The sequence below is a fragment of the Hordeum vulgare genome, chromosome 3H (assembly GCF_904849725.1).
Source record: "Hordeum vulgare subsp. vulgare chromosome 3H, MorexV3_pseudomolecules_assembly, whole genome shotgun sequence".
Taxonomy (NCBI): domain Eukaryota; kingdom Viridiplantae; phylum Streptophyta; class Magnoliopsida; order Poales; family Poaceae; genus Hordeum; species Hordeum vulgare.
In genome coordinates this window covers 502,293,276-502,298,269 of record NC_058520.1, presented here as the reverse complement: position 1 = coordinate 502,298,269, position 4,994 = coordinate 502,293,276, and positions in this window count along the sequence as shown.

Sequence of the window (4,994 nt, the reverse complement as noted above, 5' to 3'; positions counted from 1 at the left end):
TCATTATTGGAGCATTGTCCCATGTGAGGAAATAAAAGAGGCCAACAAAGCCCGTAAAAAAAGAGGCCAAAGAGCCCACCAAAATAAAAAAAATGAGAGAAAAAGAGAGAAGGGACCATGCTACCACTTTTTCCACACTTGTGCATTTTGAGCACCATGATCTTCATGATTGAGAGTCTCTCATTTTGTCACCACCATATAGCTAGTTGGAAATTTTCATTATATAACTTGGCTTGTATATTCCAATGATAGGCCTCCTCGAAATTGCCTTAGGTCTTCGTGAGCAAGCAAGTTGGATGCACACCCACTAGTTTTCTTTAAGAGCTTCCACATACTTGTAGCTCTAGTGCATCATTTGTATGGCAATCCCTACTCATTCACATTGATATCTATTGATGAGCATCTCCACAGCTCATTGATATGCCTAGTTAATGTGACTATCTTCTCCTTTTTTTCTTGCAACCCCCACCACATTCCACACCATCTATAGTGCTATAACCATGGCTCACGCTCATGTATTGCGTGAGAGTTGAAAATGTTTGAGAAAGTAAAGGTGTGAAACCATTACTTGGACAATACCGGGGTTGTGCACGATTTAAACTCGTTGTGCAATGATGATAGAGCATAGCTAGACTATATGCTTTTGTAGGGATAACTTTCTTTTGGCCTTGTTATTTTGAAAGTTCATGATTACTTTGCTAGTTTGCTTGAATTATTATTGTTTCCACGTCAATAGCAAACTATTGTTTTGAATCTAATGGATCTGAACATTCACGTCACATAAGAGGAATTACAAAGGACACCTATGCTAGGTAGCATGTGTCACGCCCAAGATGCGACCCTATCCTCAATTTGGCACGAAGGCCTCGTCAGGGATAGAAGCGCATCTCGTCGTGTCGCAAGAATGGATATCGTTACAAGGACATGTACTGAAAAGAAGAGATATATATATAGAATTGGCTTACACTCGCCACAAGCTACATAAGAGTCACATCAGTACATTACATAATCATCAAGAGTAAGAGCAGGGTCCGACTACGGACGAAAACAAACGAGAAAAGAAGAACGACGTCCATCCTTGCTATCCCAGGCTACCGGCCTGGAACCCACCCTAGATCGATGAAGAAGAAGAATAAGAAGCAACTCCAAATGAACAATCAACGCGCTCGCGTCGAGTAACCTTTACTTGTACCTGCAACTGGTGTTGTAGTAATCTGTGATCCACAGGGGACTCAGCAATCTCATTTCCAAAGGTATCAAGACTAGCAAAGCTTATTAGGTGAGGTATGGTTAAGTGGTGAGGTTGCAGCAGCGGCTAAGCATATATTTGGTGGCTAAACTTACGAGTACAAGAAATAAGAGGGGGAAGATCTACGCATAACGGACGTGAACTACTGATGATCAAATGAATGATCTTGAACACCTACCTACGTCAGACATAACCCCACCGTGTCCTCGATTGGAGAAGGAACTCATGAAGGAGACAGTCACGGTTACGCACACAGTTGGCATATTTTAATTAAGTTAACTTCAAGTTATCTAGAACCAGTGTTAAACAAAGCTTCCACGTTGCCACATAACCGTGGGCATGGCTTTCCGAAAAGATTTAACCCTGCAGGGGTGCTCCAACTAGTCCATCACAAATTACCACAAGCCGCATAGAAATCCTCAATCACGAAGCTCGCGATCTCGTCGGATTCCCTAGTGGAAAACCTCAACTCTGAGTTTACCCAAAGCATCACCGGAATCTCGATGCACAAGATATTTTGTCAAAGGTAAAACTAATCCAGCAAGGCCGCCCGACGTGTCGACGATCCCGATAGGAGTCGCGTACCTCGTTCTCAGGACACGACGGATGAGCTAGACGTCGGGATTGCTAAACCTCCGGGTGACCAAAGGGGCGCCGGACATCGCTCAGGTGGGGCCAACACTCATGAGGAACACTGGCACGGGGGTTGATTAAATTACCCTCGGGTTAATTACTCCCTATGCAGTTCATTAGTTGTTAGGAAAATGTAGTACCAAAGTTGGGCCTTGCCAAACCATCTTAATTTAAAACGAATTATCAAGGGGGTCCCCATAACAACCCCGATCGTGTTAGGAGCACTCATTTATGGAACATAACACCGGTAGCCGAATACTAAGGGGGCAAAGGTGGAACAAAACACCAGGCTAGAAAGGCCGAGCCTTCCACCTTTTACCAAGTATATAGGTGCATTAAATTGAATAGCATTTAAATATGGTGATATGACAAGGGGCCCATGTTATCACATGGAAGCATCTGCACCTGCAACTAGCAACGCTAACAACATGGTAAGCAAGCGGTAACATAGCCAATCGGTGGTTTGCTAGGTCGAACAGGTTGAAGGTTATCATGGCATTGTTGAGAGTCTAAGATTTAACAAGTGGTAGGCAACGAGACATAATCTAAAGCATCAAAATAACTAGCATGGCAATGATAGTAATGGTATCTGGGGAAATGGTCTTCTTGCCTGAGATCCCGCTTGGAAGAAGAACAACTCAATGAAGCAAACGAACCAACGTAGTTGAACGGGTCCACACATCCCGACACTCTTGCGGAACTCTATCGAGACGGAGCAAACCGGAAACAAACATCAACACAAATATTCACCACACGATGCACAACATGATGCATAACCTACTATGATGCATGATCAGTTCATTGATGCAAGGGATGGCATGGTAATTCACCTCACGCAAACACTACACATTAAATGAAGCTCGATATGCAATGGGTTGCATATCGACGAAACTCCATGTTTAATTATTAGTTCACTCCCGTTAATTTACACGGCAATATTAAATTGTTGTTATCATGGCAAGGGGTGAAGCGGTGATCCTACATGGCATCCTAGACGGTTAACACGAGGGGCTTAGAATGGATGCTACGTCACAAGAGACATGCAACACAAGATATATATGCCATGAATGCGTCATGCATGCGAGTTCATGACATGGGCAAGAAGGGAAAGGAACAGGTGTCACCACGAAGAGCAAGAGGGAACCATGGCGGCAAGATGGAAACGATGCCACGACAACGTTCCTATCCCGATACTCAACGAGATATCGGTGCCACGATCTGGAAGCGTGTGCGGGAACGCTAAATAAGAATGGGGTGATCCCGCTACCGAGTTCCCATGTGTCGAGGCACAAGAAAATAGGTACACGTGCAACGGGCAACATACGACGCAAACATACATTCAACTCATACATCATATGTGTTCGGTACACGACACGTCCCATCGGTATACCTTCGACGCGTGCGAATCGGAGCGGTTTGGTTCGGTGAAGGGGAACAACGGTCGTCGTGGACGTCGTGGAAGTCGTGGTACCGGTCTCATCGACGGTAGTCGTACTCGGCGTCGTGGTTCACGGGTCCTCAGCGTCGGTTCACGGTCTTCACATCGGTAGACGAACACGGGTCTTCGGCGATGTCGAGGAAGTCGAACTTGTTTCCGGGGTCGTCGAGGACGTAGTTTTTGTCGTGGTACTCCGGTATCGTCGGAACCATGAAGGAGGGAATGGCGCACGCGGCAGCGGCAAACAGCAGCACAAGCAAACGACGGAGGCCACGGCTACAAGCGGCAGCAACTAATATCGAGCTATGGCGTCTAGCACTAGTAGCAACACTCGGCACAGCAGCTAGCAACCTAGCATCTAATAGCAAAAACTAACTACAGCAACAGCTAACAGCAAAACGCAGCAAAGCAAAGCAAAGCAAAGCAAGGCAGCTAGCTAAGCAAAGGCAACAGCAACTACAATAGCAAGCAGCAAGGCTACTACACCAAGCACGCTAGCAAGCTGCAGCTAGCAAAGCAACTAACTACAGCCACTAGCAACAGCATGCAGCAGCGGCAACAGCAACAAGCAGCTGCAACTATAGAAACCGGCACAGCCCACGGCAAACTGCACGCAGCAGCCACGGCAACACAGAGAATCTCCAAGCAGCCTAGCAAGCAGTAGCAAAACTCTGGCAGGCATCAACAACAGGCCGACAGCAGCAACAACAACCTTCAAGCAACGACAGCAACAGCACTGCATCGCGGCAAGTAGGGGAGGCAGCAGCAAGCAGCATGTATAGCGCAGCAGCAGCAACGGCACACGGCAGCGGCGCAGCAGCAGCAAGCTTGGCAGGGCAACAGCAAAACGGCACGAGGAGATCAGGGTCCTGGAGCACCTCGGGCAGGGAACGGCCATGGCGATTGGCAGCGGGCGGCACGGGACGAGGGCGGTGCGTAGGGCTGCCGAAGGCAGCGCGGCACCGGCGAGCTCGATGGAGAACGGCGGCGCGGTGAGCTGCTGGCGACCGGCGGCGCGGCAACGGCAGGGAACGCGGAGAGGCGGCGAGGCGGGCGCGGGGAACGGCGCAGGGGCTCCTGTCGGCTGGGCACGGGGACGCGGCGCGGCCAAGGAAACCACAGCGGCGGGCGGCTCGGATGGGAGGCCGGCGAGGTCGAGGCCAGCGCGAGGGGCGGCTTCCATGGCGGGGGCGTGCTGCCGGCAGGCCAGGCGGTGACGGGGCGCAGGCGGCTCGGGCATGGCGAGGTCGAGCGCGAAGGGGGTGCTTGGAGGCGAGGCCGAGGGGAATCGGGGCGGCGACAGGGGACGGCGAGAGGAATCGAGGAGGGGAGGAGAAGGCACGGGACGAGGGGGAGGATGACGATGGGATCGAGCATGGGGGAGGCGACTGCGCTCGGGGGAGACAGGGGGCTCGCTAGGGCACGGGTCTGCTGGGCCTTGGCCCAAGTGGGCCTCCTCTCCCTCTATGGTTTTTTTCTTTAAATAAAAAAACAGAGAACAAACATAAAGAAGAAAAAAAATAGGTTTTTAACAAAATGAAGAAAATGCCTTTTACTCCTTTTAAAGAAATATACCCAACTTTAAAAATGGATTGGCATTTTTAAACGAATAAAAACCAAAACCTTTTAAAGAATTAAAAATTAAAACCCATTTGAAGAATAAAATAAAACCTC